The sequence below is a fragment of the Phragmites australis genome, chromosome 1, assembly GCF_958298935.1.
Source record: "Phragmites australis chromosome 1, lpPhrAust1.1, whole genome shotgun sequence".
Taxonomy (NCBI): Eukaryota; Viridiplantae; Streptophyta; class Magnoliopsida; order Poales; family Poaceae; genus Phragmites; species Phragmites australis.
In genome coordinates this window covers 12,332,725-12,344,870 of record NC_084921.1, presented here as the reverse complement: position 1 = coordinate 12,344,870, position 12,146 = coordinate 12,332,725, and the positions used below count along the sequence as shown (strand labels likewise).

General features: G+C 46.6%; 2 pseudogenes; one reads left to right on the top strand and one right to left on the bottom strand.

The window, feature by feature from the left end:
• Nucleotides 1–6,455, top strand: part of LOC133931185 (protein argonaute 4A-like) — a 58,898-nt pseudogene extending 52,443 nt beyond the window's left edge.
• LOC133889563 (uncharacterized) lies at nucleotides 126–1,935 on the bottom strand (annotated as a pseudogene).
• Nucleotides 6,456–12,146: the final 5,691 nt, after the last annotated feature.

The window sequence follows — 12,146 nt, the reverse complement described above, 5'->3', positions numbered from 1 at the left end:
GAAACCACAATAGTTCACTAACAGTTGGAGCTACATCAAGCTGATAAGCAGAACCCAAAAATTTTAGGGAGTAGATGAACCTAACCCTGATTGAAGCTTAAGAGGTGAAGAAGGACGGTATTAGTTTATTGTGTTGTCTTATTCAAACTATCAATCTCTTCTGACTGGTTTTTCATGTTGTCTCTGATTCTTGTGCCTGCTTCTTCAAGGTATCCGACTCTTGTTGTTGAACATCAATTTGTTGTCAAAGTTCTGCTGCACTTTATTTCTCGGTCTCAAGTTCAGTCTGAAGCTCTTTTACCTGCGAAGAAACACCACCTCTGGAGGTTTTCTTGGAGGCTGACTGAAGGCCCACATTTTGAAGAAATATACTTGATTGCAGAACTTGAGAAACAACTTCAGTAGCAGACTTTGGTTCTTGGCCATCTTGTATTGGTTCAGCCATGATTGCTTCCATATCAGCCTAGCAATAGAAGGATTACAACTCAGACTTTCATCTTGTACTCAGATTTTTCAAGTGTACTTCAGGTAGAAAATGAAAAAAAAGGAAACAAGGACTTACAATAGCTTTCTTTACTAGCTCACTAAAACCAATATTCTTGCTGCAATGGCAGTCCTTGAAAAGACCAATCGTGATGGGCTCTACATAGTTATATTTGTCTTGCTTCTAAAATAATGTGCAAACAATTTCAAATTGTTAGCTTGGAACATGATCAGGATTTTCTGAGTAGTGATCACAAATATCATTTGTTTAGTTTTTTACCACGACATGGGCCTGTGCAATGTAGAACCGAAAGCTTGTTTGCTGCTAAAGCTGAACATTCTCACGATTCAGTTGGTTTTTTATACAATGATACATTTGTGTAAGATAGACTAATAAAAATACTAAATACTAAAAAATACTCCAAGGATTCCAGTTTCATGAGAATACGATACAACATTTAGAAGCAATAGTGCCATATATGCATGTGACATCCCAAGAATGTTCAAACTTCATTAAACAGAAAGTGTGCAGTTTAGCAACAAACATCTTGCTTAACCATTAATCCATATGTTTCGGTTCGTGCTAAATTCAAGTGTTCTGAAAAAAATGGTTTTTTGGTTGCACATTTTTTATCTGACTGACAAACAATATTTGTAATATAGGAGGAATCTAAATCCGAAACTCAGTTGAACAAGACTCATACCTTGTGCTTTGAGCTTGACCACATCTCTACCGGTTGAACAAGACTCATACCTTGTGCTTTGAGCTTGACCACATCTCTACCAGTTCTCTCTATTGGGCATCATTCATACACTTCACAAGTGATGTGGTTCTCACTTCATTTGCTGGTACACCAATGAAGTACTGTTTTTTCAACCTGCACCTTATCTGTCGTTGTCCACCCTTTAGCATATCAGCACATGCATTTCTCAATACCTTACTATTGGTGTCTATGGTAAATTGGCCCTAGTAAGAGCATGAACATCAGGAAAAGAGAATACAAAGGATACAATGAACTTTGACAGAACAAGTCAAATAGAAATTGACTTCACTTTTAGCCCAGAGTTGATATACTTACAATAACTTTGCCAATGTAGTTTGTAAATGAGACTCATTCTTCTTGTACTCCTTCCACTGTGGAAGGATCAGTATATGCTGCTTAAGTATGATTCTACCCTCTAATGCAAGCTTTGCAGCTTGCATAGGTGCCTCTAGCTGTCTATTCCTTTCAGAAATATGGATTGCAATCTTATTGCATAACCCTCTGCTTATCCTATCAAGATCTTTCCCCATTCTTCTTCCCCTTTGCCCTTGCTGTGTACTGGCAGTTGGTGCACCTGACAAAATTACATTCATAGAGTTAGTGTAAATCATTTAGTTACTATTTGCAATAGTGTAAAGAATATTCGCCTTGAGCAAAGGAGATACAATAACTTGCCTTCATTGCCCATATGGATCTGGTCCTCATGTTGGGTTGGAGAATTAGCAGATACCAATGCATCATGTGTGGCAGTAGACAGGCTTAAGGTGGGCACTTCTTGTGGATCTGGACTCGTACCATGGAAAACTTCATCAGTTGAAGTCAATTCCCTTATCTTCTGCCTAATGACTCTAGTAAATTGCTCTTGTTGCTCAGATGCCACCACTATCTTTGATGCTCTTGCTCCTCCACCAATATGCTGCCAGTCTGTTTGGAACCCTTGTTAGGTAGATCCTTAGAAACCTGTGATGCCTCAATAGGTAGAATACAAGAAGAATTAGATCCAAATTAAACAAATTGCATAATCAAAGCTAATGAGAAATAACACTGCAACAGTGATAGCACAAACTTGCACATGCAAAGAAGGTTCAGAGTCCTCATTCTCTTGAGGGTCATACAAAGAACCTAAATCTTCAGGACCGCTGTCGGAGGGTGAACTCCTATCGCAGGGATCTGGAGGGACCCCCTTTGAGATTTGGCCGGGGGATGATTCTGAATCTGTTTGCGGGAGAAATAAATGGGCGTAAATGCGATGGCAGGTGGAATGGAATGATCGAATGCAGAATGCAGTAAATGCACTGGAGGTTTTTAGACAGGTTCGGGCCGCACTGAGCGTAATACCCTACTCCTGTGTGGATGCTGTAAATGCACTGAGAATGTCTCTCAGGGATGTTGCTGGTTACAAGAATATTTGTTTATCCTAGAGCTTTGAGATCCTTGTTCTTCGGGGATCTCAGCTTCTGTACTTGTACTGAGTGTTCTGTCTTCCTTGGCTCTGAGTGTTCGAATCCGGGTCTTCGAGAGAGTCTGTCTCAGAGAGTGTGAGAGAGAGCGAGCCCTTTTTTCGGAGTCCACCGGCTTCTCTTAAGTACTCGCCGGCAGTAGCGTGCCCCGAAAGGGAGGGCACGAGTTCCAAGACGCCATAAATGGAAAAGCAGCTATCATGGGCTGCTGCGTGAAGTGACGGCGGGGTTGAAAATGCGCCTCCCGCCCGGTCTCGGTCGTCATGATGGCATTCTGCAACGGGCGCCGCGAAGAGGGCCCACCGGGCAGCGACCGAGCAGCCCGGCGTGCCCGTTCGGTCTTGTACGCCTGTCGCAGCAGGGCGGCAGGCGGGGCGCCTCGGGCCTCGTAATGTTATCCCGAGGTGCGCTGGATGACGCGGGATGGGACCCGTGCATTAAATGTCCCCACGCCTCTCTGCCAAGCCGTGGCAGGGGCTGACACCGAGCGTGGCAGGAGCAGTTGGAGGTGACAGGCCACGCGCCATCTTAAATGCGGCATTAGGCCTTTCATTGGCTGACATCTCACCACTGGACCTCTGTGGGGGCCACCGGCGAAGGGCTTCTTAGGCCGTCGGGGAACCGAGTGCTCGGGGGCCACTGTTCACCGCCCCGAGCACTCTCTCTCGGAAACTGGCTGATCGGGTCCTCGGGGAACCGAGTGCTCGGGGACCACAGCTCGCGACCCCGAGCACTCTCTCCCGGAACTTAGCTTCCTTTGGGTCTTCGGGGTACTCGGGCGCTCGGGGGCCGCTGCTTGCGACCCCGAGCACCCCCTTCCCGGTACTCAGCTTTCCTTGGTCGTCGGGGGACTCGAGTGCTCGGGGGCCACTGCCCGCAGCCCCGAGGACTCTCTTCCCGGCACTTAGTCTTCTCGGGTCATCGGGGAACCCGGGTACCCGGGAACCACTGTTCATGGCCCCGAGCGCCCTCTCCCGGGACTTAGTCTTCTCGCGCTTCGGGGAGATCATCCCCGCGGAAGTTCGCCACGTGGCAACTTGCTGGTCTGGCCTCGGGGCTCGGGGACCACTGGTTTCTGTGTCACCGACAACCACTACCCTTGCTCTTTCGAAATGTATTGTTAACTATTGATGCTAATGCAGTGACACCAAGTCTTTGCACCACTTGATTGTTCCTCATCATAGTTTGAGCCCTTGTTTTGTCATATTCGGTAAGTGGAACTTCTATACATTCGTAAAAAACAAATAAGTGTAAGATTGTTTGTTTACGATGCATGTAGAAGCAAGTCAACTCAATATAAGCATCTAAGTATATAGCAGTACTGTGTGTGTGCAGTAAGCTTTAAATATAATTTTAAGTTAATATAGAACTACTGTGTGTGTGCATCCAAGCTCTATTTGCATTTCAGGAGTATGAAGAATTTCAGATGCATAATCATCACTGTTTTAGTATTCATAGGAGAAAGGTACAATTGCAGTTAATAATGATTTACACAGTAACTAATGTAAGCAACAATATTTAGGATATAACATGCTAATTGGAGATGGTTCTGGCCTAATGGGCTGCCTGGCTGGTGGCCTCTTCGATGGGTCAAACAAATAAGCTATAAACATTTGAATTCAGCATTCTTCAACACGTGATGGCCAAATCGAGCAAGAAACAAGATTAAAAAGCAAGAATAAAAACCAATAGCCCTAATCTTTCATCAACCTACAACCTGCCAACTTCGTTAAATTGGTGGCACCTTCTGCCCTGGTTCCATTGGGGTCTTGGGAGGGAGAAGGATCAGTCGTCGGTGGTCGTTGGGAGGGAGAAGGGGACAGGGCAGGGAACGACGAGGGGAAGATTGGGGATGGCGGCGAGGGGAAGATTTATATTTTGCTGGTTGTCCTCAGTTGTTTACTAAAACATCCTTGCTTTGGTGTGGCACGTCCAGTGAAGATTTTGGGAAGGCAGGCACAAAATAGACATTTCACATATCATTTTGGGTGGCTGTCTGGCGGGGTGGCTTTTGGCGTATGAAATTTTGTAAAGCAAAACATATGCAAAATGGAATTTTAGCGGTGGCTTCTGGCGGGGCTTCTTTCATCCAACAATGAAAATAAATCTTGGGTTCCAGCTGAATTCTTTGTTTTTGTTTTCATGAATCCCCCCCCCCCCCGGCGCGCGCAAGGAATCTTATTTGCCTTGATTCTTAGGGATGGGGTTGGTGAGAGCCAGTTTAATCAGGTCCTCAACATTGAGCTGGCTCAGATAATTGAGGTAAAGTAAAACATGCGCTCCAGTTACTCTCTTGTCCTGTGCTTCTAATGCATGGCTACTGTCTTCTGCATGCGAAAAAGTATGTATCCTCTGTTTGATGTAGGCATGCAAGTTTCTTGATACAAATTGGTTCCCCAAGTTCACAGTGTTTGTCGCGCAGAAGAACCATCACACAAGTTTTTTCGTGCCCAAGGGCCCCAGAGATGACGATGTGGGTAATGTCCCTGCTGGTAACCTAGATCTTTTACTTAAATGTTGTCTTAATAAAGATCCTCAAATCATGTCCTGGGAACCATCTTTTTAGTTTCCTCGTTCTGAAATCCGTGTTCCTGTGCAGGTACTGTTGTGGACAAGGGATCTGCCATCCCAGCAACTATGATTTCTACATGTGTGCTCATGCTGGCATGATTGTAAGTGCATGTGCTCCACCTTTGCAATTTATGATTATTTTTTCTAGAATGCTTCATGCTATATTCCTCAAAAAGAAAAAGAAAAAAAGAACTCTTCATGTTGTATATCATCTACTGCAAATTTTGGTGCATGGATTGCTTTACAGTTTCACATAAAAAATCTAGACATGTACTTGCCGAACTTTCCAAACAAAAAGGCATGTGGAGTTCATGTTTCAGTTTCATTTTTACCTTGTATGTAATTGAGCCGTGGATGTGCATGTGTTGTATCAATGAACAACAAGGCCAAAGCTCGTGCACTCCCTCTCCTATGTGTATGCACACTGAAATTGCATCAACCATAAAAAAGAAGAAGAGATGCTCATTTTTTGCCTCCTTGAATTCCTCTGAAGTCTGACCTTTTGCAAATGCTGTGAACTTTTCAGGTACCAGAGGAGGAGCACCTCTGCCATATCAGTAGGTAAGCCAGACACATTTGTCTTCAGTTGCAACCTGCTCGGTCGGCTAAGTGATGACTGATCCATCCCCTGCTCTGTCGTGCAGTTCCTCCGGCGTACTAGGCGCACCTCGCGGAGCGCAGGTGCGTCAGTTCGTCAAGCTCGACGACGCATCGGAGACAGCGTCATCAGCCAGCGGCGCCCCGGCGCCGGTGCCGGAGCTGCCTTGCCTGCATCACATGGTCAGCTCTTACATGTTCTTCTGCCGAGTTCCAGCTGTGGATGCAGTGCTTGGAATGGGACAGATCGAACTGCTCTTTTTTGCTGTTCATCATTCTTCATTTCTGAACGCCTGAATGTGCCTTTTATTTTGGACCGAGCTGCTGCTGCTAGATAATCTACCCCTTGGTTGGATCCTATCTGCAGGAGCTATGCATTTGACTTGCCGTGTGAACTATGCGTTTAGCGGGCTGCTTATGGACGCCGGATTTTTTAAATTTGGCACTCCAGATTGTTTCATGACATGATGGTATCCCCTTGTTGGTTAGTGATGGGCCTGGGCTGATTAATTGGGCTAAGGTCGAATTGTTTTGGTAATTTTTGTTTTCTGGTAATTGGGCTAAGGTCCAATTGACTTTATTAACATATTTTTTGTAATTTTAATTAACAAAAATATATTAAAAAATTGTGTCATGTGAGGCTGCAACCCATCCATGCTATAGTTCCTCTCTAAATAGCTAAACGTCAGTTCTGTACTCTGCAGCTACTAACAACGACCCTATTGTATGTGAAAGATAAAACCTATTTCATCTCGGAAAAAATATCGATGAACATGATTACTGTTCATACAACATTTAAAAGCCTGGGGAATAATTAGCTAATGTTCATAATGTCCAAGAGAGGCAAATTAAGATATTTGTCCTGTGTCCCTGCCCTGACTGGGAATGGGTTCTCAACTCGAAGACCGTGCCTGAGCTGAAAACAGGTTTGAGAGGTGAATCTCAGTCTAGGTTCTCCTTTCCTGGGTCACACGCACAATCTCGCGGTCTCGTCATCCGTGCTGTTCTGTTCCTTCCATCCATCGGTCCGAGCGTTCTCTCTCGTGTCGGCATGGCCACAAACACTGCATCGATGAACGGTGCAGAGATCGGAGCGCTCGTTGATAATGATATTACTCTACCCATGAGTTCCTTTCGGCAGTATAATGCGTATGAAATACAGTGTTTAATATGCATGCGAACTTACAGTGTTGCTAAAATGTTTAATACTGTCGGTTTCTCGTTTGAAGCCTACATCAACTGTGAACTCTGATAACTCGGGACAATGCTAGTTTACTGAAAATGCGGTACATTGGTGACTGTAGCTGGTCTAAGCTCAACATTTTCAAGATGTCCTTGCAAAATTAACAAAAGAGGAGTAGCAGAATCCAAAGCTCCATGGCATAAACTGTATTATGTTTGCTAGTTTGATACCATTTCTTCCTCAATGTTCAGAGTTAGTCTTCAAAAGAATTTTTAAGAAAGGTGATGCTCTACTTCAGGCATACAAAAATCTAAGATTTTTCAAGTGATAAATCTCAGCTGTCGGATATGATTTTAATAGTGGATGAATTGTCTTCAACCTCCAGACGCTCTTCTCGCTCGCGAATCGTCCCGTCGCTCACCCCTGCTCTACCCTCCTCCACTGTCTCCGGTGGTGCCCCGCCGTCGGATCCACTCCAACAACATGCCGTCACGCTAACCTTTTCGTTTTGTAGCTACCTTGCCCCAACACCGGCGGTCCATCCGGTGGTTCTTCGCCGCCCTGCCTCCGCGTCCGTCTCCTCCACCGGGCCGATCACCCTCCCCCAACTCCTATTCTAAGCCTGGTAACAAAGAAGCCTCCCCTCCCCTAATCCTCACCAGCATGCCTTTTTCATCGGCTGAGCGACACCGTCATTTTCATGCAACTGAAGAATAGGAGGTGTGAAAAAGAAAACATATGTTGAGAGTTTTGGTTGTCCAGCCTCCTCTACAGCTCCACTATACTATGCTCGCACTCTGATAGAGTATTGGTTGCACTGCCTACTTAAACTAGTACTAATTTGTTAGCTATGGAGGTTTGGGAGTCCTGGGAGATGCAAGTGTTGGTGTTTAGTGGGGGCAGGTAGCCACTAGTAATCAAATGGTTTCGGTAGGGTTTTAATTTAGGCGCCAAAACTGTGCATTAGGAACACCTGCTTGGAGCCCATAAACTAATTAGGGGATTAGACAAATCAAACCTTGGGAATTAGGGGGATGGCTCTAGTTTCAGTAAGACCAGGGATGGCTCTAGTTTCAGTGTTCCTGGACCACGTCATGCAGAATTGCAGATGCAGATAGATTCTCCCTGCAATTTAGTTTTAATATGGTGTGCACATTCTTCCGTTAGTTAGGCTAAATTGACTAGTGGCCTGATGTCCTGCATCTCTCTTGGACTCTTCCTATTGCTGTGGTTTTGTTTGCTTGCATCATTTGGCACTGGGAGGAGATTTTGGTCCACTGTCTACTGTGGGCCTGTGGCACTGTATCTATCCTCTGCAAACGCAGCTGCTAAATAATATGCGCAGCTGTTAAGCTGGTAGAGTAAATTTCACAAACGCACCACCTTTTATGTCTATTTTATAAAATAATATGCGCAAATAATATCATGTGTTTGCAAGCGACTAAGCTAAAGGCCATCGATGATCATCTGGGTCTCGAATTTCTAAAACCGCGTCTTTGCAATTTCTCTTTCCTTCTGGCAGACGGCACCAGAGGAGGCATCCTGCTAGCTTGAGATGTAGATTATGTACAAGCTGAGGACTTGGTGCTGCGTGATTTTTTGTTGACAATGAAAATCACCCCGCGCCTTTCTAATTCCTCCTTCTCTCTTACCACGGTGTATGGTCCATCAGCGGATGAAGCCAAAACAAGATTTCTTGATGAGCTACTAACTATTGGGTTTGTCTGGGGGACTACAATTTGATTTATGAAGCAAAGTACAAGAACAACCTGAATTTAAATCGGCGGCTAATGGGCCTATTTTGCAGACTCTTGATCGATGTGAACTAATAGAGATTGCTCTCCACAACCGCAAGTATACATGGAGTAATGAACGTGAAATCCCAACACTCATCAGATTGGATCACGTGTTCTACAACAAAGAATGGGACTTGGCCTTTTCATCCTTTTTGTTTACAAGCCCTTTTATCTGATGCCTCAGATCACTGCCCCCTCTTCCTATGTCCACAACAAAGACCTCCACAGAAAGCGCGGTTCAAGTTTGAACAATTCTGCACACGAGTATCTGGATTCAAGGAAATGGTGAAGGAGGCCTGGGAAACACCTCTTCATGGCCGTTCTGCCCTGAACATCCTACACTGTAAGATACAGAACATAGCGAAGGCATTGCGCATCTGGAGCAACTCTCTTTTTGGCGATGCACACTTGCAGTTCCATATGGCGTGCGAAGTGATCCTGCATCTTGACATGGCACAAGATGACTGCGCACTTTCTGCAGAGGAGGCCAAACTTCGCAAAGATCTCAAGATCAGGTTTTGGGCCTAGCAGCAGTAGAGCGGGCAAGGAGATAGCAATGCTCTCGTATTACCTGGCTGCGTGAAGGGGATGCATGCACAAAATTCTTTCACATCAAAGCAAATGCTCGTTGTAGAAAGAATTTTATCCCCAATTTGAAGACGACAGATGGAACCTACATATGGTCACATGAAGAAAAAGAGACAACAATTCATGTGCATTTTCTGCAGATGATGGGCACAAAGGAGCATCGACAATCCACCTTTCAATGGGATGAACTCGATCTCCCAACGATTGATGAAGCCGGACTGGATGATATTTTTACAGAGGACGAGATTTGTGTGGCTATCAAACAGATGCCACCGGAGAAGGCACCGAGGTCCGATGGTTTCACCATATCTTTCTACCAATCGTGCTGGGGCATCATCAAAACTAATGTGGTCAATGCGTTTCCATGCATTAATTGGCTACACACCGGCCCTCTTCAAAAGCTAAATGATTCATCAGTGACCCTTTTGCCCAAAAAAGAAGTAGCTGAGACCACAAACGACTTTAGACCCATTAGTCTAATCCATTCTTTTGCCAAATTACTATCAAAAGTGGTGGCAATTAGATTAGCAGACAAACTGAATGGTCTCGTTTCATATGCACAAAGTGCCTTTGTCAAAGGAAGATGCATCCAGGATAATTTCCTATATATCCGCAATTTGGCCCGTGCATACCACCGGACGCACACTCCAACTCTTCTCTTCAAATTGGACATTTCGAAAGCTTTTGACTCAATTTCCTAGGAGTACATCTTTGAGCTGCTGGAACACCATGGCTTCCCTCCTCGGTGGCAAGACTGGCTGGCCCTCATCTTCACCTCCTCCTCCTCATCAATCCTACTCAATGGCATTCTGGGACCTAAAATTCTTCATGAAAGGGGGCTCCGCTAGGGAGACCCACTCTCTCCATACCTATTCATCATAGCAATAGACACCTTGTAGAGAGTTTTTGAGTTGGCTACAGATGACAGATATCTATCTCCTCTGCATGACAAACAAGCCAAGCTCAGATTGTCACTATACGCTGATGATGCCGTGGTGTTTGTTAACCCGACCAAAAGGGATGTGGACATGGTGGTGTCGATCATGAAGAAATTTGGAGACACCACAGGGTTATGAGTCAACCTAGGAAAAAGCTCCGTGGCACCAATTGGGTGTCAATCAACCAACTTGGATGAGATCTTATCATCTTTCACAGGTCAGTGGGTCAACTTCCCTCTAACTTATCTGGGCCTGCCATTAACCCTCGCACGTCTGCGTTTGGTTCATGTTCATCCGATCCAAGATAGAGCACTAGCATGACTTGCAGGTTAGTAGGGTATTCTTAATCCGGGTGGCTGCCGTGATGTCGGAGGGTTAACTCCTGTCGCAGGGATCCTGAGGGACCCCTTTTTAGAGATTCGGCCGGGGGATGATCCTTAATATGTTCGCCGGAGAAATAAATGGGTATGAATGCGATGGCCGGTGGGGTGGAATGATCTAATGCGGAACGGAGTAAATGCGCTGGTGTTTAGATAGGTTCGGGCTGCTCAGAGGCGTAACACCCTACTCCTGTATGGATACTATAAATGTCTTGAGAATGTCCCTTAAGGATGTTGCAGATTACAAGAATATCTGTCTATCTTAGAGACTGGGGCTCCTTGTTCTTCGGTCTGCACGTATCTCTTGGCTTTGGGTGCTCTCGATCTTCTCTTCTCTACTCAAAGCCTGTTCTGATATTCTTGAGCGCCGGAGAGCTTTTTTTTGTCCGTGCTGCCGGCTGCTTTAAATACCCGCCGGCAGTAGCGTGCCCCGAACGGGAGGGGGGCATGAGTTCCAAGATACCATAAATGGAAAGGGCGTCATCATAGCCTCTGTGCGAAGTGATCGGGGGTGGAAAATGCGTCCCACGCCCGGTCATCCGTCACCATAAATGCACTGGCAATGGACGCCGTGGAGAGGGCCCACCGGGCAGCCGCGGAGCGGCCCGGCGTGCCCGCCCTGTCTTGTTCTCCTGCCACAGCAGCACGGCAGACGGAACGCCTCGGCCTTTACGACGTTATCCCGAGACGGGCCGGATGGCACGGGATGTGACCCGTGCATTCAATGTCCCCACGCCCTTCCGCCAGAATATGGCAGGGATTGACACTGAGCGCGGCGGGAGCAGTTGGAGGTGACAGGCCACGCGCGCTCTTTAAATGCGGTTTTGGGCCTTTGACTTGCTGACACCTCATCAGTGGGCCCCTCGGGGGCCATTGTCAGGGAGCTCTCTGGGTCGTCGGGGAACCGAGTGCTCGGGGGTCACTGTACACCTCCCTGAGCACTCTCTCCCGAGAATACCCTTTCTTGATTCTCGGGGAATCGAGTGCTTGGGGGTACTGTTCACCTCCTCGAGCATTCTCTCCCGGGCACACTTGTACGGATCCTCGGGGGACCGAGTGCTCGGGGGCTGCTGCACGCAGCCCCAAGCACTCTCTCCCGGAACTTCCTTCAGTGGGTCCTCGGGATACTTGGGTGCCCAGGGGGCCACCGCTCGCGATCCCGGGCACGTTTCTCCCGGTACTTAGCTTTCCTGACCGTCGGGGGACTCGGGTGCTCGGGGGCCACCGTATACCTTCCCGAGCACTTTCTTCCCGGCACTTAGACTTCATAGATTATCAGGGAACTTGGGTGTTCGGGGACCACCGACTGTGGCCCCGAGCGCCCTCTCCCGGAACTTAATCTTTCTTACCTCGCGGAGGAGACTCCGCGGGATGGCGCCATGTGGC